This window comes from Pseudophryne corroboree, chromosome 3 (genome assembly GCF_028390025.1).
Source record: "Pseudophryne corroboree isolate aPseCor3 chromosome 3, aPseCor3.hap2, whole genome shotgun sequence".
Lineage (NCBI taxonomy): Eukaryota > Metazoa > Chordata > Amphibia > Anura > Myobatrachidae > Pseudophryne > Pseudophryne corroboree.
The window spans coordinates 214,916,321-214,941,556 of record NC_086446.1 but is presented as its reverse complement, the minus strand read 5'-3'; the positions used below and the strand labels follow the sequence as shown (position 1 = coordinate 214,941,556).

The following is a 25,236-nucleotide window of genomic DNA, read 5'->3' as shown; positions in this document are numbered from 1 at the left end:
CCTGTGGACGTCGGGCCCTCATTCCACCCTCATGGAGTCTGTTTCTGATCGTTTGAGTAGACACATGCACATTTGTGGCTTGCTGGAGGTCATTTTGCAGGGCTCTGGCAGTGCTCCTCCTGTTCCTCCTTGCACAAAGGCGGAGGTAGCGGTCCTGCTGCTGGGTTGTTGCCCTCCTACAGCCTCCTCCACGTCTCCTGATGTACTGGCCTGTCTCCTGGTAGCGCCTCCATTCTCTGGACACTACGCTGACAGACACAGCAAACCTTCTTGCCACAGCTCGCATTGATGTGCCATCCTGGATGAGCTGCACTACCTGAGCCACTTGTGTGGGTTGTAGGGAGATCATACAGGCACGTGGAGGCCACACACACTACTGAGCCTCATTTTGACTTGTTTTAAGGACATTACATCAAAGTTGGATCAGCCTGTAGTGTGTTTTTCCACTTTAATTTTGAGGTTGACTCCAAATCCAGACCTCCATGGGTTAATAAATTTGATTTCCATTGATAATTTTTGTGTGATTTTGTTGTCAGCACATTCAACTATGTAAAGAACAAAGTATTTAATAAGAATATTTCATTCATTCAGATCTAGGATGTGTTATTTTAGTGTTCCCTTTATTTTTTTGAGCAGTGTATATATATATATTATGCAAGTTGACAAGAAAGTAATATATATATACCAGGTCTGTAATTGTGTCTGTTCCTGGAGAGGGGGCAATAGTGGGTCAGTGGTGGTGCAGTGGAGGAAACAAGGAGTCTGTAGAAGATTCCTGCGCATGTGCATTTATTTAGCACACACATGTATGACAGTCACTGTAGCACAATAACAATACCGATGGTTTGAGCAAGGAAGCTAATAGAGGTGTAACAACAATCACAGGTGATAATCTGTAAACAAGTTAAATGAATAACAGTGATGACCGGCCTGGAAACCGATGGCAAACATCAATGGTAGACTTGGAAGTCGATGATAACAGGATCAAATATGCAGATGATGATAATGCAACTGATGACAGTGTGCACAGGCAATAGTAACTCTGGTAATTGGTCTGGAAACCAACAGCAGTAGATTCACACAGTCTGTATATATGCACAAGTCCACAAAGCCAAGCAAGGCAAAAGCAGGAGACAGTTTGTAAATTGCAAGCTGTTTGTTTTAAGTGCCAGATGGAATAGCACAGTGCTGAATGCAGATAAACAACACACAGGTGAGAATGGTAAGTAGCACCTGGAGAGAATTTCTTACTGCATGCAGAGGTAGAAGGAGTTGTAGCAGAGCTGATCACTGGCACACACAGGGGGGCTTTCCGAGCACCCAGAAACCCCCCCTCCACCAAAAAAAAAATATTATTTTTTTTGCAGCATTTTGCGAGCCGAGTATTATTAATGGTTGTCTAGTGTCCTCTGCAGCCTGCTGTCTTCCTGGTGGTACTTGTAAGTGCTTAATAAAAGTTTACTTTATTTTGATTATAGTACATATATATCCATGTGCATACATATATACACATGTATATACACACATATAAACACACACATGATATATATACATGTGTATATATATCTCAGTATACTGTATGTATGTATATATACAGTGTTTATATGTACTTTTTTAACATGCTATATGTATATATATATATATATATATATGTGTGTGTGTGTATATACAGTATATATATGTGTAGATATGTATGTGTGTGTGTGTATATGTATATACACACACAGACACACTAGTTTTATGGACCCAGCATATACTGGGTCACCTCAGTCCCCACCCCCGTGCTTGGCTCCACCCAGTTCTGGAAACTCCCCCATGGAAATCCTGCATTTGCCACTGTGGATGGCTGGAGCCTGTAGTTCCATGGAGACACTGGAGCAAGAAATCACTGGAGACAGAAGACTGGAGCAAGGAGACACTGTACACTGGATGTGATGCGTTGTTCAAGGCAACGAGACTGAGCTGATGTTCTGGATTTATACCCCTTGGTCAGCAGGCATTGGATGCTGGAATCATGTGTGCAGACACAGTGCAGGATTGGGTGTTTGCAGGTCAGCTGACCGCAAGTGTCATGGCGGCGCCCATGCTGAACAGATGGTGGATACACACTAGATGGACTTCAGGGGTACACAAGGACAATGGGCACCATGCCCGCAGACAAAACATTCATGCAGCCACAGACTGGGGCCGTGACCTCTGTAGGCCTGCACACCAGTACACTGGTAAGTGAGATGCCACTGAACGCCTGACACTATAAATGAGATATGACAATTATAGAAGCAGGGTTTTGGAAATATTAAAGTACTGAATAAAATAAAACATCAGAGTGTGTGTGTGTGTGTGTGTGTGTGTGTGTGTGTATGAGCAATTTCTGACATAGAACAAAACCCACAGATCTGTTTTACTTCAGTAGATTGCTAGTCACTGTAGGACTAAAACGTGCAGTACCAATTGTGCACAGAAGATGGTGGTGATTAAGAAAATTCAGAGCTTACATTACAAGGCACAGCCTATATTGTAGCATACACAGACAATTACAGTATATTATATTATAGAGCGATATACTGTAGAAGAATAAGTTATCAGAAGCTGCTTAATATGCAATTAAAAGAAAATAGTCATGTGATACTTGTTGATCCATACCATTCAATCAGCTGTCTGTGTCTGTTGTATGGTATAGGGTTTATTAAGAGAATTCTGCTGAACTACTGTATCTGAATCAAGTCACCATTTCTAATCATTGTGATAAACTTGCTATATAAAAAATCACAGTTGTAACTTTTGATATGAATTTACTCTCCCAGTAAACAACTACCAATTAATTAAAAACTGAATCAGGAGCTGGGTTATTAATGAGTAATTAAATAGAGATTAAAGATCTATTAACCTGAAGTTCTGTCATAGAGATTTAGCTGTCAGAAGATGCAGGGCTGGCTGTTCTGAATGAGCTGATGAATTCATGCTCATGGGAAGCTGTCAGAATGATGAAACAAGCAGAAAGCAGGCTAATAGATTTATCTATTTCTACCTGGCAGATTATAATAGGATATGGAGTCATCCTGCTGATCTGTGGATATCTGCAGAAAGCTCACTATACAAAGTATGCCATTAAGCCAGACAGAGAGAATTCTGAACTGCACATTTAGACAAGGAGTAGTTGAAACAGTGCGTCTAACAGAATTGCCAGGAGAAATTTGCAGTGTTCCTGTAGTACTTCGAAATTGTTCAGGTGCTCATATTACTTCTTTATAAAAGAGGTAGAGGACATTCCACCTGACTTAATTTAATGTGCTTGTATCCCCCATCTTTGTTTCTCTACAGTGATATAATATAGACACATACGTCTGTTTGCTAATGAGTGAAAACACATCAAGGAGGAGATTCAGTTAGCTAACCATTGTGAGCTCATACAAAATGGGTTATCCAACAGGAAAATCTCTGCAGCCGCTTTTCCGTATGGATGTGGCAGTCTGCTTATTTCTGTACCTTTTGCTGTTGCAAATATCCATCCATAATATGCAGAGTAACCAGAAGGCCGGCCCACCCACTTTTTCTCCATCTACAGCTGCGGCCACATTTATTAGTATCATTAATTTTAGTATTCATTAGTATCAGGCCTTGCACCATGACCATTTACAACATGAAGCAGGTGTCCTATCTACCTCCACATGCTGCAAATGAGCATGAAATTTGGCTTACATCCCACAAGATGAATCAATTCATTGTGATCTTACTACCCAGTGACCACATAGAAATGTCAGTTTCACTGGAAGAGAGCCCTGTCACTGGATTAATCAATCCATTCACACTTATATTCTCTGTCTGAGTATGTGTGCATGGTGCAGTGATCACTTTCTCTGGTACATACACAGTTGTACTTGCATTGGTCTCAGATGTGCAGCCAGACATTGCTTATGGGTCCAATGAAACTGCATTTATTTGAACCTCCCCCATAATGCATACCTCCCAACATGACATTTCCCAGGAGGGACAGAATGCTCTGCTCCTGGACTTCCCTCTTAATTTATGCTTGCCATCATCAGTGTTGAAGCAGCTGTCTTATCAATTAACCTGTATAAAACAGGTGTCGACAATCATAAATTAAGAGGGAAGTCCAGAAGAGTTCTTTTTCTGGAAATGGTCTTTTGGGAGGTATAATAATGTGAGGATATTTTAAACAAACCATTTGGGGTTTAGTTTGCAGTTCATATAAAAAAAAAAAAATTCTTGCAAATAGTTATCATGCACAATCTAATCTTTCCTAAACATCCAAGTTTGGCTAACATTCTGTGCTGTCCTATGTGTAGCCTGATTGGCTTATTGAGGTTGACTGACACATCAGTGCTACAAATGAATACACTGTGTATGCTGTATTTAAAGTTGTAGTTAACACAGGTTTATGTACAAATAAATATGTTTGAGAGGCTACTTTGTAGAAGCATTTACTGATCAAACACAATTAAAGTACCTATTCTATAGGTATCACACTATTAATGTATGCACCAGTGAGAACAGATTCTTGATTTTCTGCATTGTTTGTTTAGCTCTAAAATAACAAAAGTGGCATTGCGGTTTGCAATCTGTTGTTCTGAAAAATGCGACTAGGGGATTGCTTTATTCGTAAACATAGGGGGAGATGTATCAAGCCCCTATACAGTGGAGAAGTGTACTAGTTGTCCATATCAGCTTCTATTATTCATCAAATATATTCTAGAAAAAGATAGGCAGAAGCTGGTTGTTTGCTATGAACATCTTCCTCACCAAAAACTTTGATACATCTGCAGTTATGTCATACTTGCCTACCTGACCCTCTCCATGAGGGAGAAAATGCTCTGTTCCTGGACTTTCCTGGTAATGTATGATTGCCATCACCTGTGGTGAGCTAGTTAATTGTTAAGAAAGGTGTTTCACCCCAGGTGATGGCAATCATACATTACCAGGAAAGTCCAGGAACAGAGCATTTTCTCCCTCATTGAGAGGGTCAGGTAGGCAAGTATGAGTTATGTCCTCATACATCTTGTCTCAGTATGTAATGGAACAGGAGATGCCTGATGTGAGTGAGCTACCAGGTCCCGTGCAACTCTGTTATCGTCGGACATCTTTTTTTGCAGAAAAATGCTCCTTATTTGTATCGCTAAGCAAATAGGATGCACAAGCAGCTTCTGCTGTTTTTTAGGAAAACAGTGTAATGTACCATTTCGTATGCATACACAACAATATCGCACACAGAATATAGGCATTCAGTATATAATTTTAATCAACATAAGCACTTTCCTATTTGCATCGCTTTATGAATAAGACCTATTTTAATGGAAAAAGTAACACGTATAAATGATTGGTGCTATCGAGTCACACCATGGTGTGGCATGACTAGAAGGGCTGTGTAACATGTAAGGTGGCTAGATGTCAGTGGACACATCTGTATCCCGAAATTCATTTTAATATTCAGTTTTAAGAAATGTCACTTTCATATATCCCCATCCTCCTTAAGTGTCATATACAGCAAAATACTTTGCTGGTAACCTCCACAATATTTATGGAGATATGCCACAAATGTTTTTTCATTTATTGTATATGATCCTTAAAGATGATGGCCATATCCCCATATATACTGCAAAGTATTAGGGTTCTCCTGGATTTAACATGCATTGGCCACAGCAGACATCACCAATTCTTACCAAAATCATAACATTTCCAACCACAAAGCAGCTCCCATAGGTTTCTATGGGGCTGCTATTCAGTCAGATTTATAAAGCTCCAGAATAGGAAGCAATTCCAAACTCTTTCACTGGTACATAATGCATCTGAAGATGGCATTGGCCTAGAGTAGCCTGTGGTATGGTGACCAGATTATCCCTTTTACCTGGGACGCTCATGGATAACACAGGTTCTGTGGCTGATAAAAACCAGCTGAAATGTAGGCTTGAAGTCAGCCAGCCACAGAACCTGTGTAATCCATGAGCATTTCCAGGTAAAAGGGATAATATGGTCACCCTACCTATGGGTTACTGTATTGGGGATTCTTTGGAAAGCAGAGTGATAGCATAAGTTATCTCTCTGCTTCTAGCCATACCTCTCAACATGACCTTCTCCAGGAGGGACACAATGCTCTGCTTCTGGACTTTTCTCTGAATTTATGATTGCCATCACCTGTGCTGAACAGGTTAACGGATAAGAAAGGTGTTTCAGCACAGGTGAGGGTGATCATAAATTAAAAGGAAAGTTCAGAAGCAGAACATTCTGTCCCTCCTGGAGAGGGTCATGTTGGGAGGTATGTTCTTGCTGTTCACTTGGATGGGCCCTTGTCTATAGTGAATTCAAGTGAAAATGACACAGCAGGACCTCCCACCCAGCAGCTGCAGACTATAGGAGCCGCTCTAGAAATGTAAATTAACCTCGACCCCGGATCCCCCAGTGTGAAACTGGTGGTTGAGCTGCTGGAAAAATGGAAGTAACAATGGTCACAATGTTCCCAATGTTCTGACAGTGCTGATCCGCTGTTCTGAAATTAAGACAAACTGATTTTTAATAAATATAAAGGAAAAAATATATATAAATAATTTTGGATAAGTTGAAATACAAGTTCTTCACCTAATTCACACATTACAAAAAAAAAACAATTTCGGGGAGGTTTTTTGAAAAAAAAAATCATCAGTTCAGTGGTTAAAAACTAATTTGGACCTAGTGAAAATATTCTTGGTAACTGCAAAATCGGATAACTAAACTGTAGATTCTCCATTTCAAAATTGCAAACAATTTATTAGAGGTGGTCGTGATTAGATTTGTTCACCTTTAATAGGAAATGCTGATTATGAAATCAACCTGCGAATCATTAAAAAACTATTTTTAACACTGTTGCAGCAAACTGACCTTCAGCAAGCCATTAAGTGTAGAATAACATATACTGTGTAGTACATTTTTATTAAAATCAATTAAAGATAAACTTATTAAAGATTAATTTATTCATACTGTATACTGTAGTATCTTTTACATAATTAAATCTACAGGGTCCCTTAACTTCTCAAGAAAAGCTAAAACATAACAGGGCCTTCCTAAACTTTTTTTTTAATCTGCTGTATATTTGTTTCCCATGGAGAAAAGCCTGAAACCCTGTGATGCAGAGTGCTTGTCTTTCCTCCTCTAAAATGAAATATGCTGCTGTTGTTTTTTGTTGTTGTTGTTGTTGTTGTTGTTATTATTATTACACTTTATTTATATAATAAAGTGGTCCACAGCTGCATGCAAAGGCAAATAAATGCTGGGAACACAGTTATAGGTATATCTGCAGATCAATTGATCTGCAGATATACAGTATCTTTTGGCGGATCAGGCAGTGTGTTGTGCATTCATCGTGACTGACATCACAAACTGGGTGGGCATTTATATGGTTCTGCCCAGTAACGCTGTTAATCACCACCGGCTTGTGCAGCTAGTGTACAGGCAGTCGGCTGACCACCTGTACACACAGCACAATGCACCAATATATCTTTACATATATTGCCCATAGGCAATAAATCTAAAGATCCCTAATGGGATAATTTCAAGTCTCCTTTACTACCACAACACCATTCTGAGCATGCACAGTCTGCTGACCATGCATGTGCATCTGCCATTGCCAGAGAGGGTTCCTACAGAACCCTATAACAGTAATTTCTGTCTTATGTAGCTCATAGGCTACAGAGGCTAATGCCATCTTAAGATTTGTTAGATACCAGGGCAAAACTCCAGAATGCTAAGAATTACAAAGATTGGTAAATCTGACAGCCTAGCAGCCCACACAGGAGGTCTACTTCAGATGTAAGAAACATACTGTTGTAGATATCATATCTGCTGTGTTGCCCCCATGTTGAATCCTGGGGATCCTTAATATTTGCTTGAACCCTCTGAAGTCTTATGTTTCTGGGGAATATTCCACAAATATTATTTTATAAATAGGCCCCTAAATGCAATAGATAAGATATTTTTATATTTACATGTAAGGTGTCCAAGCCATAAAGTCCTCAATTATCCTGTTAATTTGGTAGTTGATGTGTTTAGCTCTAAAATGTGCTGCCTTCCTAGAGTTACTCTTTAAAATAGTTCTCCTTAAATTCCAAAGATTATGTGCCAGTTTAGCACTTTAGTCTTGGAGACCTACTGTATTTAGAATATTTTAAAATAGCTTTCATGACCAGATATCCCAGATAAACCATAGTGAATGGTAGGGACCAATTACAGTGTGTGCATGTAATAAGATTTTTCCTTACTAAATATTCTATTGCAAGTTTAGTCATAGCTTAGTTATAACAATTGCAGTGTTAAATCATTTCTAGTAATCACTAAATAAGAAAAAGCAAAAAGGTTTGATAACATTAAAACCCTGGTTTGCAAGACTGACTTTTTTCAACTGAACACATTTTTTAAATATATAAATATTCTATTATTTTGTTCCATTGTTTGCGAAAAGCTTCAATTATACAAATAAAATAGTCTTTGCAAAGTTTGAATGCTTCAGTAGCTAACTGGATGAAGAAAATTAAGCTTCTGAAATTCTATATACTGTAATTTGACATTATCTTTAGAAAAAAAACACTAAGTCAGCATTGGAATAAATAAATAAATTGTTGTTTTAAAGAGTATCTTTCATGCATTTTGGAAAAATCTAACATTTAACCACTTAACTGATGAATAATTTTGACCAAAAAAGAATAAGTATTTAAAAACGTATTAAGTTGAACACTATTTGGGCATGTCTACCAGACTCCTGTACTAATACCCCCTACCCCCAAAGTAATTTTTTCCCATCACTACTATTGACATACAGATAAGTCCTAGCTCATCTTTGCAGTTATTTGTGGCAAACGCAACTCACTTGCCATGAATAGCGTGCCTGCAACTGTGTGCGTATGCACCCACTTCAATGGTAACGCATTGAGCATGCACAACCCATGACTAGTATGGCACCCCACTAGGGGAATCATTAGTCCCTGTGTATTGTTGTGGCATACTTTGATCATTGCCATAAAATATATATTTATTTAATGTGTAAATGCAGACTGTGCCTCTTATGACAGTGGTGCCTATTGCTGGCCATACTATTTATGCATCATTCATTGGTGGCAGTGGATGATCAGTTACAAAACTACTACATGTGAGAAATACTACATGTGAGAAGAAGGTTCTGGGACCATTTCTGTAAGCAGCATCAGAAGCAGCAACTTCCCTGGAGACACAGCAGTGCAAGTGGGCAGGTACAGGTGGGTACGGTGTACACTTGAGAATTTAGCTGTAGGTACGCCGTAACCACCGCCGACAGGCCGCCGCTCCCTCCCTCCCTCCGCTGCTAACCGCCGCTGCTGTGAGGGAAGGAGAGCACAAGGTTCGCCTTTCCTGCCCCTCAGTGTCTGCCCATGAGCCAATCAGACTCGCGGACCTGCAGCCCAGGCTGCCGGATCATGAGTTTTGATTGGCTCATGGATCAGCGCTGAATTGAAGGAAGACACCCGCACCGTTGCTGGAGAATGAGGGACAGGAGAGGCGCATGCTGCGCTCTCCTCCCCTCACACACACACAGGACAGCAGCAGCAGCGGTGAGCAGCAGGGGAAGGGGGGGCATGTATACCTGGCACTGGGGGCATATCTGGCATTGGGGGTACATGTGTATCTGGCACTGGGGGCATATATGAAACGGAGGGCATATCTGGCACTGGGGGGACGTGTATCTGGCTCTGGGGGCATATCTGGCACTGCGGTGACATGTGTATCTGGCACTGGGGGCATATCTGGCACTGGAGGACATGTGTATCTGGCACTGGGGGGATGTGCATCTGGCACTGTGGCCATATCTGGCACTGTAGGGACTTGTGTATCTGGCACTGCGGGAATTTCTGTATCTGGCACTGGGGGCATATCTGTCACTGTGGGTGCATTTCTGTATCTGGAACTTGGGGGCAATATATATCTGACACAGTGGGGGCATTTGTGTATCCAGCACTGTGAGGCAATGTATATCTGGCACTGGGGGCATATCTGGCACTGGGGGAACATGTGTATCTGCACTGGGGGCATTTCTGGCACTGCAGGTACATGTGTATCTGGCACTGGGGGCATATCTGGCACTGGGGGGACATGTGAACCTGGCACTGGGGGCATTTCTGTATCTGGAACTGGGGCAATGTATATCTGGTACTCTGGTGGCATTTGTGTATATGGCACCGTGAGGCAATGTATATCTGGCACTCTGGGGCATTTGTGTATCTGGCACTGTGAGGAAATGTATATCTGGCACTCTGGGGGCATTTGTGTATCTGGCACAGTGGGGCAACGTGTATCTGGCACTATTGGGGTCATATGTGTATCTGCCCCTCTCTTCATATGTGTATCATGCCCCCATTTTCATTGGCCACGCCCCATGTGGCATTTGGCCACACTCCTTTTTTGACGTGCATGCACACAGTACCTATAAAACATTTTTTCTACTTGCACCACTGCCGGAGAATGAACTACGCAGACAGCATAACAGGAAGAGGTTGGTAATAACAGCACCCTGCACAGTCTGACACCATTGTGCTGTACCACAATAGTAGCCCTAGTCTACAGGCATCTTCAAGCAATGTAGCCACTACATGCAGCAGGAATTCCCTTTCTAACCTCTTCTTAGAGACATCTGCAGCTCCATCAAATCAGCTGTAGAGATAGAGTTGGTAGAACTGATTTATACTCTCCCCAGCACAGCAGACTGTTTAGAACTGGGCTGGCAGAGTAAATTGTATTACATAGACGAATACAAAGTAGGAAAGCGGCAGCCCTTCTCTGCACTGTTACCAAAGGTTAACATCTACTTGGAGTAGTTACAGACACAAAGCTACAAAGAATCAACTGTAAAGCCTGTGTAAATGGGACTACAGATTCGATACAGTAAGTGAGAATCTGAAACCTTTATTGACTATAAACCCTGTAATTAGTCAGCCAGGAAGAGCGGTTTGATTTATTGGAGCAAGTTAGTTTTACCAGGAGCAGCGCTAATTCATAGAATAGACTGCATCACCAAGGGATACCCTTCAGGAACAGTTAATCTTTATTTGCTACTTAATCCAAGCAACAAACAATAAGAGAGCTCTCACTGCTACTCATTCAGCCAAGCACGTGCTCTAACGGACCCCTTACATTACCAACTTAAAGCGGTTTGCATGCATACCCTGGTAAAGGTAGAAAGGGAATTTATTGTATGAACTGATGTCATTGCAACCTGTGTATTTTATGGTTAATTATACAGTATGTTCAACATTGTGTTTATACTAGCATAAAGCTTAAATGACAAGTTTAACAAAGGTAGTTGTAATTAGTCTTTTCTTCAGAGTACACTCAGAGTGTGGTAATAATCTTTTCAACCAATAAATTGAGTCTTCTTTCAAAACTTTGTGTGACTTTTCCGAATTGAACATACAGTGCATTTGAAAAGTATTCACAGCGCTTCACTTTTTCCACATTTTGTTATGTTACAGCCTTATTCCAAAATGAAATAAATTAATTTTTTCTTCAAAATTCTACACAGAATTCCCCATAATGACAACGTGAAAAAAGTTTTTTTGAGATTTTTACAAATTTTATTAAAATTAAAAAAACTAAGAAATCACATGAACATAAGTATTCACAGCCTTTGCTCAATACTTTGTTGATGCACCTTTGGTAGCAATTATAGCTTCAAGTCTTTTTGAGTATGATGCCACAAGCTTGGCGCACCTATCTTTGGGCAGTTTTGCCCATTCCTATTTGCAGCACCTCTGAAGCTCCATCAGGTTGGATGGGAAGCGTCTGTGCACAGCCATCTTCAGAGATGTTCAATCGGATTCAAGTCTGAACTCTGGCTGGGCCACTCAAGGACATTCACAGAGGTGTCCTGAAGCCACGCCTTTGATATACTGGCTGTGTGCTTATGGTCGTTGTCCTGCTGAAAGATGAACCATCACTCCAGTCTGAGGTCAAGAGTGCTCTGGAGCAGGTTTTCTTCCAGGATGTCTCTGTACATTGCTGCATTCATCTTTCCCTCTATCTTGACTAGTCTCCCAGTTTCTGCCACTGAAAAACATCCCCACAGTATGATGCTGCCACCACCATGCTTCACTGTAGGGATGGTATTGGCCTGGTGATGAGCAGTGCCTGGTTTCCTCCAAACATGACACCTGGCATTCACGCCAAAGAGTTCAATCTTTGTCTCATCAGACCAGAGAATTTTGTTTCTCATGGTCTGAGAGTCCTTCAGGCGCATTTTGGCAAACTCCAGGTGGGCTGCCATGTGCTTTTTACTAAGGAGTAGCTTCCGTCTGGCCACTCTACCATACAGGCCTGATTGGGAGATTGCTGCAGAGATGGTTGTCCTTTTAGAAGTTTCTCTCTCCACAGAAGAATGCTGTAGCTCTGACAGAGTGACCATCGGGTATTTGGTCATCTTCCTGACTAGTGCCCTTCTACCCCGATTGCTCAGTTTAGATGGCTGTCCAGCTCTAAGAAGAGTCCTGGTGGTTCTGAACTTCTTCCATTTATGGATGATGGTGGACACTGTGCTCATTGGGACTTTCAAAGCAGCAGATATCTTTCTGTACCCTTACCCAGATTTGTGCCTTGAGACAATCCTGTCTCAGAGGTCTACAGACAATTCCTTTGACTTCATGCTTGGTTTGTGCTCAGACATGCACTGTCAAGTTTTGGACCTTTATATAAACAGGTGTGTGCCTTTCCAAATCATGTCCAATCAACTAAATTTAAGGCAGGTGGACTCCAATTAAGCTGTAGGAACATCTGAAGGATGATCAGTGGAAACAGGATGCACCTGAGCTCAATTTTGGAATCAATGGAAAAGGCTGTGAATACTTATGTACGTGTGATTTCTTAGTTTTTTTTATTTTTTAATAAATTTGCAAAAATCTCAAAAAAACTTCGTTCATGTTGTCATTATAGGGTATTGTGTGTAGAATATTGAGGAAAAAACTCAATTTATTCTATTTTGGAAAAAGGGTGTAACATAACAAAATGTGGAAAAATTGAAGTGCTGTGAATATTTTCCAGATGCACTGTATCTACTTATCCCTCTGACCCTCACTGAGGAAAAGGTAATTTGTCACATCTCCGGGTTGTTACACTAGTTGCGACTGGGTGCGAGCAGTCACTGCTGCGCTGCGATCTGTTTGCATGTGTGAATAAATCATGTTAAAGATGAGAAAGGACACATCTGTAACTTTTCCTGTAGCAGTTGACCACCTCCCTGAAAAATTTCCTTTACAACAGTTTCCCAGTTTTTGCTATTACAGTCAATGTTTTAAGGATATCCATTCTTGGGCACAGGTGACTTAATTAGGATCACACTTAGTTTGATTTAACTATCTGGTCTGTAGCATGGCAACCACTGTTGTCTTGATGCTCCTATAAGCATTTTCCACTACCTATGTGTCCATAGGTTCCCATTGTAACATTACTCCCAGTGTCCATATGTATCCATTGTAGCATTACCACCTACCACCGACCCCCTACTGGTGTCACGTCTGGCAGGGTTTGAGGATCCCGCAGCTGAGATTTGCCCGAGGAGGTAGCAGGCTATGAATGAACCAGATGAGGGGGCTGGATATAGTTCCTTCACATGGGACACGGAGCAATGAAAGACGTAGGTGGGGTTTGAGAGTCAATGGAAAGTATTTATTATGTACAGGGCTGAAGCACAATGGTTAAAGACGTGGCTGGAGGTAAAGAACTGCGGACTGTGATTTGAAAGACGAGACTGTAGATGATGAACTGTGGAACTGTGGATGGTAGTTGAAAACGTGGCTGGAGACAAGGACTGTGGACTGTGGTAAACGAGGCTTGAAGATAATAATCTGCAGGCTGTGGTCAGTGGTACAAAGGCGTGGCTGGTGAAGGAGATCTGTAGAGTGTGGCTTGAAAGACGAGGCAGAAGACCCGGGGCCGACTGTGCCCAAAGAGTCTTACTGGACCGGGTTTTCCAGGAGCGCTTCCACAGGCAGTAGCAGGCTAGAAACGGCAGGGCTGCAGCAGCAACAGAGAACCGACCAAGCAGGATCAGGAGGAACCAAGATACAGCAGGAATCCTGGGAGCACAGGCTAAAGCACCTACAACAGGGTTGTAACTTGAAGCACTGGCATTCCTGTCCTAAACCAGCCCCCTTTTATAGGGAGAGCTTCCCCTGGATTGGCTGGAAGAAACCGGAAACAGGAACTATGTTTAAAACTTGGTCTCCAACATGGCGGCGCCCAGTAATGCAGACCTTTTTGCAAAGCCACATTGCTCACTGCCCCTGGTCTCCAAGCAACGGTTCAGCAAGAGCGACCCGCTGTAGCTGCGTCCCGCTGCCACGAGCGGACCCCCTCACCTCCGCTACTGCTGCCCACAGATCCGGCGCAGCAGCCCACCTCCACCGCTGCCCGCACAACGCCAAGGAAGCCAGCCCCGCGGCCCCAGCGTACCGGTAAGACTCCGGACGCTGACAACTGGTTACAGATCCACCAGCAGCAAAACCCTTTACCCACTAATGTTCTTCAGTCCTTATTGACTCACGCAATAACCCCCCATTGACCTTTTCATCAATTTCAATGCATCCCACCACTCCACCCTTAGTGGCAATAAATCCAACTGTGGAATTAACTCCCTAATGGCCATTGAACCCTCCCTCATTTTGGCATCCACACATCATGCGGGGCACAGTGGTGCAGGTCTCAATGGGCAATGATCAACAGCACATGGTCTGCAGAGATTGGTAGGATACTGCTTACATCTCACTTTCACTTTAACTTTAATACTTGGCACAAATGTTCTAAAATGCCACATGCATCACATTATTTGGTATAATATATGCATGTAATGTCAGAAGTCAAATAACACTACATAACTGCCAGAAGAATGAAAGAGGAGAGCACAATGTCAGTAAAAACCCAATCTAGTGGTTGCTTCCCATGCAACCATGACAGTATACTGGTTAATATTTGAGCATAAAGTATTTTTGTACTACAAAGTACACTTAGGGGTGGATTTAAATTTAAAGTATCCCAGGAAAAAAAACATTCTGCTAGAGGTCTCATGTAAGAGGGACCAAATCAACTGTAGGGAGGGCCTACACAAATGTAGAGAGCTAATGTTAGTCCTAACTACAATAGAATACAGAAAGCATCCTGATGACCATCATAGAATCAAGAAAACATCTAATTTGTCACCACACAGTACATAGAGTATCCCAGTGACCACCATGCAACTCGGGGGCTTATTCTGAATTGGAATTAAAACAGAAAAAGTAACTTTGAACCAGAAACAAACAATGGGGGTAATTCCGAGTTGTTCGCATGCAAGCTGCTTTTAGCAGCTTTACACACGCTAAGCCGCCGTCTACTGGGAGTGAATCTTAGCTTCTTAAAATTGCGAACGAAAGATTCTCTAAATTGCGACCACACACCTCTTAGCAGTTTCTGAGTAGCTCCAGACTTACTCGGCATCTGCGATCAGTTCAGTGCTTGTCGTTCCTGGTTTGACGTCACAAACACACCCAGCGTTCGCCCAGACACTCCTCCATTTCTCCAACCACTCCCGCGTTTTTCCCAGAAACGGTAGCGTTTTTTCGCACACACCCATAAAACGGCCTGTTTCCGCCCAGAAACACCCACTTCCTGTCAATCACATTACGATCACCAGAACAAAGAAAACACCTCGTAATGCCGTGAGTAAAATTCCTAACTGCATAGCAAATTTACTTGGCGCAGTCGCACTGCGGACATTGCGCATGCGCATTAGCGACTAATCGCTCAGTTGCGAGAAAAAAATACAGGGCGAACAACTCGGAATGACCCCCAATGTTGCAATAACAGATGTTCACCGAACACTTCCGGTTTTGTATTTTGCTTTTGGATCTGGATCTCCGTTCCTGTTTTGTATCTCGACTGGTTGTGCCAAAACCACCCCTTCTGGTTTTGGTTTTGGATCTGGATTTAAAAAAAAAACCAAAACATAAAACCAGCTAAAATTACAGATTTTTTCTTTTGTTCCTACAGTATAATTAACCTCAATCACATTCATTTCCACTCACTTCCAGTCTATTCTGAACACCTCACACCTCACAATATTGTTTTTAGGCCAAAAGTTTGCACCAAGGTATCTGGATGACTAAGCTAAGTGACACAAGTGGGTGGCACAAACACCTGGCCCATAGGAGTGGCACTGCAGTGGAAGACAGGATGCCAGTTTTTAAAAACTAGGGGCCCAAAGAGCGCATAATGCAAAGAAAATAAAGAGGTGCAAGATGGAATTGTCCTTGGGCCCTCCAACCCACCCTTATGTTTTTTAAACAGCACATGCACAGTTTAATCAACCCATCATTTCAGCGACAGGTAGTCCCCCTGGAAAAAGCTCACCAAGTTCTCTGAATCATAGTTAGCTACAAACATACCACCTCCATATTTGATGACTTTTCACATTATGAGAAGAGGCAAGAGGAAGAGGACAGTGTCAAGAAAGTGATTAAAAATTAGAGAGGGACATGCAATCCAGAACAACACACACAGGCTTTTTACCTCCACTCCTATCTTGGTGTGGAAGAGAAAGGACTTTATCCAAGCAAATATATCATTACCACATTACTGGACAAACTGAAAAACTAGAGCCAAAGCCAACTATCAGAATTTGTACCCCCTTCTCTATTTTCAGGGATTACTATAATCTCAGATATAATGCTGGGATGCAAATAATCTGGTGTAAACCACAAGATCAAGATTGGATATTTTCCCCTCCACGGAGTCTGGAGACTTATTTTGTGAAAATATTCTGGGTTTCTTTTTTTCCATTTTTTAACTGAATTTTTATTTACATATTTTGTGGCATATGCCTTATTTTTGTTTTTCACAGCTCCTAGTTACAATCATGTGAGCATACCTATGTGTCTTGTTTATTTTATTCATATTTTATTTTTAAATAAATCAGCCCCTTAGATGTTTTAATAGCCATTCGTGAGCCCCCACAGCAGCCCTGGATTGGGCAAGTTAAGTTCAGGTGGGTTTGGTACAGTACTAAGCAAGACTCTGCAGTGATTTTTTTTATATTGAGCCCTGGCCCTAGTGGAGCTTACCGCTCTAGTCCAAACTCATTTCATATTACAAATAAGAATGTGGGAGAAAGCAATGCTAACCTCTGTGCCACCAGCATGCCTCAGTCTGGCAAGCCAGACATCTTCCTGGCTGGTAACCACCATGAGACTCCATACTCGGCCCTTATTCAGTAACTGTTTGTGCCTCACAGGAGCTCCTGGCCCATCTAGTACTGCAGTGCAATGGAAAGCTGATGCAATGCAAGATCACTGAAACTCTGTTCTTCCAATACCCCAAGTTCTTGCGATAACCCTACGCAGCCCTTACATTGTACAATTATTAAGGAGAAAACATTTACAAAATAAAGGAAAATAACATTTGGCCCCCAACAAAAAAGAAGCAATTAATCTCTCCTTGCACAAACTGGCTCTACAGATGCAAGATGTCATCCTCATCCTACGATTCCTCCCCCCCTTCAGTGTTTACATCCTCATCCTCATCCTCACAGAGAAATAATTCCACACCAAAGAGATAGATTTTTTTGTATTTTGCCCAGGCATGACAATGGGCTTTTTCATTCCATGGAAAACAAGTGTCTCCACTGGTGCCTTATTCAAATTTCAAACAAACCACATCACTATCAGAATCCTTATTGTCAACTTTCTCCTCAGCGCAAGCTCCACCAACATCCTCCTCATCCTGGTGTACTGCTACAGTGACATCCTTAATCTCAATATCAGAAACTGGACTGGCAGTGCTCCTCCAAGCACTTGCAGAGAGCGTGCAAATGGTGGTAGGAGCCTCCTCTTCCTACACAGTCTTGGGAAGGTCAGCATAGACATCACAATGCAGACACACTTGGACTCTCCAAGGGGATATGTTATATCTCTGAATGGACAGCTGTTTTCTCCTGTGCTTTAACAAGCTTTGTTTTTTATTTTTTGAGAGGGAGGAGGGCTTCCATCCTCATGAGAAGCTGAACCACCAGTGATGAACATAGGCAAAGGCCTTAGTCTTTCCTTGACACTTTATGTCGTGAGTGGCATAGTGCCAATTTTAAATTTCTCATCAGTTAATTCCTTTTTTTTAAAGTTATTCATTTTTGCTTCTTGGATTTTACATCCCCTCTATGACATTGGGTATCAGCCTTAGCAGACGACGTTGATGGAACTGCATCATCAATGTCATGACTGGTGGCAGCAGCAGCTTCAGCATTAGTACTAACTGGAAGTGGTTCCTGATACTTTACCATTTTTTCTCCAAATTTTTGTTCTCCATTTTACAGGACAGCGTCCATTTATTATTACAGCACACAGAACAGTGCCTATTTATTTTTCCAGCAAACAGAACAGTGCCCCTACATATTTACAGCATCCCTGTATTTTTTACAGCATATAGGAAAGGGCCACAGCACCCCTGTAATTTCACAGCACCCCTGTAGTTTTACAAAACCGCCATAATTTTACATCATACAGGACAGGGCCAGTGTTCCTTTATTTTTACAACACCCCTGTATTTTTACAGCATACAGGACAGTGACACAGCACCCCTGTATTTTCACAACACCCCTGTATTTCCAAAGCTCCCCTGTATTTTTACAACACCCCTGTGTTTTTACAGCATATAAGACAGGGCCAGTGTTCCTTTATTTTAACAGCACCCCTGTATTTTTACAGCATACAGGACATGCCAGTGTTCCTTTATTTTATACTCCCCCTGTATTTTTACAGCATACAGGACAGGGACACAACACCCCTGTACTTTTACAACACCCCTGTATTTTTACAGCATACAGGATGGGTCCTGTATTCCTGTATCTTTACAACACCCTCTATTTTTACAGACTACAGGACAGGTACAGAGCACCCCTGTATTTTTGCAACACCCCTGTATTTTTACAGCATAAAATACAGGGCCAGTGTTCCTTTATTTTTAAACCCCCTTGTATTTTTACAGCATACAGGACAGGGATACAGCAACCCTGTATTTTGAAAGCACCCCTGTGTTTTTACAACACCCCTGTGTTTTTACAACATACAGGAAAGCGACACAGCACCCCTGAATTTTCACAGCACCCCAGAATTTTTACAACACCCCCGTATTTTAACAGCATACAGGACATGGCCAGTGATCCTTTATTTTTAACCCTCCCTTGTATTTTTATAGCATACAGGAAAATGACTCAGCACCTCTGTATTGTCAAAGCACCCCTGTGTTTTTACTACACCCCTGTATTTTTACAGCATACAGGACAAGGCCAGTGTTTCTTTATTTTTAAACCCCCCTGTATTTTTACAGCATACAGAACAGGTCCAGTGTTCCTTTATTTTAATAGCATGCCTGTATTTTTACAACACCCCCATATTTTTACAGCACACAGGACAGGGCCAGGGTTCTTTTATTTTTACAACATACAGGACAGGGATGTAGCACCCCTGTATTGTCACAGCTCCCTGTATTTTTACAGCAAACAGGACAGGGACACAGCACCCCTGTATTTTTTCAACACCCCTGTATTTATACAGCATACAAGACAGGACCAGTGTTCCTCTATTTTTACAACACTCCTGTATTTTTACAGCATACAGGACAGGGCCAGTGTTGCTTTATTTTAACAGCACCCCTTTATTTTTACAACACCCCTCTATTTTTACAGCATACAGGACAGGGACACATCACCCCTGTATGTTCACAGCATCCCTGTATTTTTACAACACCCCTGTATTTTTAAAGCATGCATGGCAGGGCCAGTGTCCCTTTATTTTTACAACACCCCTGTATTTTTGCAGCATACAGGATAGGGACATAGCACCCCTATATTTTCACAATACACCTGTATTTTTACAACACATCTGTATTTTTACAGCATACAGGACAGGGACACAGCACCCCTGTATTTTTACAGCATACAGGACAGGGTCAGTGTTCCTATATTTTTACAACACCCCTGTATTTTTACAGCATACAGGACAGGGCCAGTGTTACTTTATTTTAACGGCACTCCTGTATTTTTACAGCAAACAGGACAGGGCCAGTGTTAATTTATTTTTACAACACCCCTGTATTTTTACAGCATACAGGACAGGGCCAGTGTTACTTTATTTTAACGGCACTCCTGTATTTTTACACCAAACAGGACAGGGCCAGTGTTAATTTATTTTTACAACACCCCTGTATTTTTACAGCACACAGAACTGTGCACCTGTACATTACCCCAGAACAGCAACCCTATACAGCACAGGACAGCAGCACCCCTAACTGCACAGAACAGCAGCCCCTTTAACAGCACAGCACACCACTGCAGAAAAGCACAGAACAGCAGCACCCCTAATAGCACAGTACACCAGCACAGGACACCCCCAGAACAGGACAACACAGAACAGCAGCACCCCTGTATGTCATCACCCACAGACAGAGGACTGTCTCCCTAACTCTCCAATTCTGGAGTGAAAATGGAGGTGACATGTGGCTCCTTATATATAATCCAAAACTTGCAAGAATCCAACATTGGGATAATGACATTTTGCCTCTTTCTGAGATCCGGGTTTGGCGGGATGTCCCTAGCCAGATTCATTTCCCAGCTCGGATCGTGACGTTCGGGGGGTTTAGGTCTCAGAGATCCGAACCTGCTCATCTCTAGTTGCAATGCAATAGGAACAGATACAGTTTTTCTACATGGAGCATAAATACTGGCTGTTTTTGTATGCAGCCCACAAATTTAGATTTCAGTTGCACACCCTTTCATATATATATATATATCTCTCTGTACCTTTTAAATCTACCCCACCTACAGTGCAGCATGGTTTTACTAAGATGCACAGTTACTTAATCTTTTGATTTGCTTCCAGCTCAGAATTTTGCCTTTCAGCATCTCATTGAACATTCTAGTGACCAAGATAAACTGCATTGATCATTCCAGGAGATGCATTATATTACAATGAGCATACAATTGACCACAATTCAGCGGAGTGATCATCCTCATGAGAAACAGCACAATACAGAAAGCATAATACTGATGAGCTTTTCAGTATGAAGACTTTGAAGAAATTAACCACAAAGAATGCAGTCTCAATACTTTTGAAACAAGTGAGAATGTTAATTTGCAAATATCCAGTCATACAGGTCACCTGAAATTGGGTGAAAGTCATCTAAAGCATTATATTTAACTTAAAAATTTGAATCATTCTTGACCTCTTTAATAAAGAACATACAGCCTGATTCATAGTTCTATGCTATGCTGATGTTTTCGCAGTTGAGTGACTATCGGTAATCTGTGCATGCATTTAAAGCTGGGTACACACTAGATGTGTGTACCCAGCGACATTGGCAGTGATGTGATCTGGCAGGGGGAGCCAGCATAGGAATGTGCATACACACTTGCTGATGCTGGCAGTGATGAAGTGTGTCATGATCATTTTCCTTTGTGTCTGTGATCCAGCCAACAATAAAAATATCTCCAATGTCTTGGCATAAGCGGTCATTCTGTGTGACCAGAGTGTTACTTAGAAGGCTGATTATTAAAGGATCTGTGATGTCATTGTAAGCAGTTGCTTAGATCTGCAAGTGGGCATCTCAGTACAAATCCTTGCGTCTTTGACATTCACGTACTTTCACACATCTGCTGTAGACACATTTGCATCTCTGGAGGCATTGGCGTACAACTCTGAATCAGGACTATAGATTGCAACCAGATGATATATATAAACAAACATCTTATTGAAATCTGCATCTCCCCAGAAGAAAAAGAAAGAAAGAAAGAAAGAAAGAAAGAAAGAAAGAAAGAAATGTATGGTGTTTATCTCTTGGAGCGTTAATAACTCACTGCCAAATGTATAGGAGACTGTGCGCAAAGTCTACAGATGTATGCAAATGATGGTTTTGATAGCACAATAAAAAGTACCCTGAGTAACTCTCAATTTCCTCATTCACAATTTATTAACCTAAACATAATAACGCAATTTAAAAAAATGTGTAAACAGACGCACAATATAATACTGTATGTCAGTTGCAATGAGACAAGCACTGTTATTGAATACCATTCTTTATAATCATTTGCATTTCCCTTTATAAACATTAGTGGGACACTAATGGGCTAAGGCATATAGTATGCACCTCAAACGTAAGCAGGAAAAACTCATACATGGTAAAGTGCATTTAGGTGGATACACTCTGTCAAATGGGATCAATAGCCAATTGACAAGTTTATAGTTGGAGTAAGAAAAATGCATACATACACTCCACAAGAATGAAGAGAAAGCACAGAGGGGCGATTCAGATTTGTAAAGCAAAGAAAAAAAAAAAAGCATGTACTGTAGCTTTGTGTCTGGAACAAACCATGTTGCCATGTTAGGAGAGCAAATACATTTATATTTTTTACTGTGCAGGGTAAATACTGACTGCTTTTACATGTAGCCCACATATGTTAGACAACTTGATTTTTACACTGCAATTTAAATTTCAGTTTGAACAAACAACCCAATTCTAAATCTCGCTGCACATGTTGTATCTGCACCTGCAATGCAAAATGGCTTTGCTTTTTTGCTTTGCTTGTAAATCTGAATCAGGCCCACAGATAGCACACAGATGTGGCTGAACAATGTTAATAGTGTTTATTAAAATTGAACTACAGTACTCTATTCATACACAAAATAATAATTTAATTGTGTCAAATACACAAGACAGCAGTGTAAGATATAGAGTTATAATTAAAAATTGCAATAACAATCTAAAATAATAAACACAACAAGCACAAATACAAAATACAAATTTTATTAAACAAACTGTTATTTTAGACTTCCGGTTCCGGGTAGATGGAGTGAGCAGCACAGGCTCACAGCTCCGCTCTTTGCCCGGCTTTTTTGACCCATTTCACGGCTACTATAGCCTCCAAACCTCACCCACACCCACAGCTGCTAACACCACGATGGACAAGTTTGTCACATCCTCGCAGCCTCCGCGCTCTCAACAGCAGGCGCTGCGCCAGATCAAACGAGGCGCGGACCCTGTAATGGCGCCGGAGGAAGAGTCACACGCCACCACGCCGGCTTCAAAGAAAACAGTCACTGAGACACTCGACACTGCTGGCCTGAACTCCCAGTGCCCCCGGGACAGCCCGCTGCTTTATGGGGACCTCGTGAACGCCATTACCTCCGCGATGGGGCCGTTACTGACTAAAGCAGTAAGTGACATTACCACTTAGATGCACCACTTGTCTACCAGGGTTACCACTGCTGAAAACAGAATAGGCTTGGTGGCACATAATCTAGCTGATTTGCAATGTGAAGTTTAAAAGGTTGGAGAAGGAGAATTATTCCATTATCAATAAAATGGAGGAAATCGAAAATCGCTCACGGCTAAACAATATAAGGGTGGTGGGGCTCCCTGAAATGATTAGGGGCCACTTGCTGGAGCAATTTGTTGCACACACCTTGCCACAACTGCTGGGCATACCTGACCTGTCCAAGGATATGGTGATTGAACGGGTACATAGGATAGGCCCTCCTCCACACCCTAATGACTCGCGTCCCAGAGTCACTATTTTTAAATGCCTCTGCTACACACACAAGCTAGAAATATGGAAAGCTTCCAGAAAACAGCCCGTCCTTAAATGGGAAGGTGCACAACTCCGACTATTTCAAGATTACTCCGTGGAACTCACGAAAGCCCGCAGAGCTTTCTCCCCTATTTGTACATGCCTGATTGCAGATAGGAAAAAATTTGCCCTTATTTACCCTGCCAAGCTGCGTCTGTTTGAAAAGGATAGACACTTTGATTTTATGTCTCCTGCCGATGCTGAAGATTTTCTCTGTGCTAGAGGCCCGACTTCAGATCAAGATATATTACCGACCCCGCCTGATTGCCTTGATCCCCCTGCCACCTGCATCTATGGCAGATGGATGGTGTTCATTATTACTCAACTTCACCTCACTTCCCTCCCCAGCTACTCTGGTTTCTCATACGATATGTCCTCTCTGCAGCCCTACACCCCTCTGGTTCCTTGAGGACTCTTTGAGGTTTCACATGACAACTAGCCGGGCATGACAGGAGTTATGCTCTGGGTTCCTACAAAAGTATTTTACTGTATCTGATGTTTTTGTTTTTTATTTGTCTCCGGAAGTTATGTGAAAGTGCAGTATGGTTGTTAGATGCGCAATGCGGATCGTTGTTTGTTGTTTTTTCATATGTTTCTATGTGTCTCTGTGTCCACACCCTATCGTGTCTTGTCCTCTTCCCCCACCAGTCCTTCTTCTTATCATAAATGTTTAGATGCAATGTTCAGGTGTACCTACTCTCCACACTGGTATTATACAACATGTCTGAGATTAAAATAGGCTCTTTTAATGTGGGGGGGGTTTAACTCTCTCGCAAAATGCAGGAAGGTTCTCTTATATTGTAACAAGTTGAAACTAGATATACTTTTTATCCAGGAGGCCCATTTAGTGCCGCTAGAAATGTTAAAACTCCAAATGCTAGGCTGGAAACTGTTGTCTAGTGCATCTTATACGTCTAAGTCTAGGGGAGTAGTCATAATGTCACGACGTACATTACCATGTGAACTGACAAAAGTGGTATCAGATATTGAAGGTAGATATGTTATTGCTAACGTTTTACTCCACTCCCAGCCCTACACGCTGTGCAGTGTCTATGCCTCGCCTGTCTACACCACCAAATTCTTTAGTACACTACTTGCTGAACTGACACCTCACATGGGAGGGGAACTAATAGTATGCAGGGATTTCAATCTTGTTTCTGACAAACACCTTGACAGATCCTCTGCACCCAAAAAATCATTCTCTCTACCAAAGTTTGGGATCTCTCAATTACTATCCCAATTATCCCTAGTTGATGTTTGGAGGGCCGTCAACCCTACCGCCAGGGAATACACCTGCCTCTCCTCTGTCTACCACACCCTATCGAGAATAAATTATTTAATGGTCTCCAAGACTTTGTTCACAAGGGTATCAGATGTTGAGATTGAGCCGATACCATTATCGGATCACTCCCTGCAGCGATTTTCTTTGCATGTCTCTGATGAACCATCTCCCAGACGGATTTGGAGATTCCCTTCACATTTATTGGCCTCTCCTGAATTTCAAACCATGCTAGTCGAATGCTGGGGGGAATTCTGCTCCAACAACCAGTCTCACGCAAGCTCCAGCCCTTCTCTCTTCTGGCAAACAA

The 25,236-nt window shown here is 41.8% G+C and overlaps 1 long non-coding RNA gene across 1 annotated transcript in view; it reads left to right on the top strand.

Annotated features, from left to right (window-relative positions):
- The first annotated feature begins 1,883 nt into the window (after positions 1–1,883).
- Positions 1,884–25,236, top strand: part of LOC135057609 (uncharacterized) — a 41,823-nt gene continuing 18,470 nt past the window's right edge. Inside the window, exon 1 of the long non-coding RNA XR_010244240.1 lies at positions 1,884–2,222. This is a non-coding gene — a long non-coding RNA (uncharacterized LOC135057609). The remainder of the gene's footprint in view (positions 2,223–25,236) is intronic.